This window comes from Panthera uncia (assembly GCF_023721935.1).
Source record: "Panthera uncia isolate 11264 chromosome D3 unlocalized genomic scaffold, Puncia_PCG_1.0 HiC_scaffold_8, whole genome shotgun sequence".
Taxonomy (NCBI): domain Eukaryota; kingdom Metazoa; phylum Chordata; class Mammalia; order Carnivora; family Felidae; genus Panthera; species Panthera uncia.
Genome location: NW_026057586.1, coordinates 82,057,727 through 82,058,225, shown reverse-complemented (window position 1 = coordinate 82,058,225; position 499 = coordinate 82,057,727). Strand labels below are relative to the sequence as shown.

Here is a 499-nt window from a genome sequence, read left to right as displayed (position 1 = left end):
CTGGCAAATTAGTAATTAATTTGAATATTTTAATATTCAAATATTTCCTGATGAACAATGGAGTGGGAGCAAAAAGCTGAATAAGTTGTAGTAATTTGTGAAGTTTGTGATCATGTTTGGCGTCACAGATTAACAATTTGAGGAAAATCTGATGATCTCCTAAGGAAAAGACACCTTCTATATAATTTTTGCAGACCGCGTCAGGAATGGTGGAGCACAATGACTGACCCCTCTCTTATTTCACTCAGGCTAAGCCACATCTTAGGAAACGATCCCTATTCACTGAAGACTAAGTTGACTTATTTGAAGAGTGCTTCATAATTTTTATCATATATGCATATACCTGTATCATGTATGTTTTTCTTTAAGCTGACTTTTATTTAGATAAAAACATTTAAACACCTTATTTCCAAAAAAAAAAAAAACCAAAACACCTTATTTCTACACATAAAAAAAACCCTGCTTTTAACTGCTGTGATTCAAAGGCATTATAAAAAAG

The 499-nt window shown here is 32.1% G+C and overlaps 1 protein-coding gene across 6 annotated transcripts in view; it reads right to left on the bottom strand.

Annotated features, from left to right (window-relative positions):
* LOC125914568 (small nuclear ribonucleoprotein-associated protein B'-like) overlaps nt 1-499 on the bottom strand; it is a 55,485-nt gene that overhangs the window by 30,405 nt on the left and 24,581 nt on the right. The window lies entirely within an intron of this gene.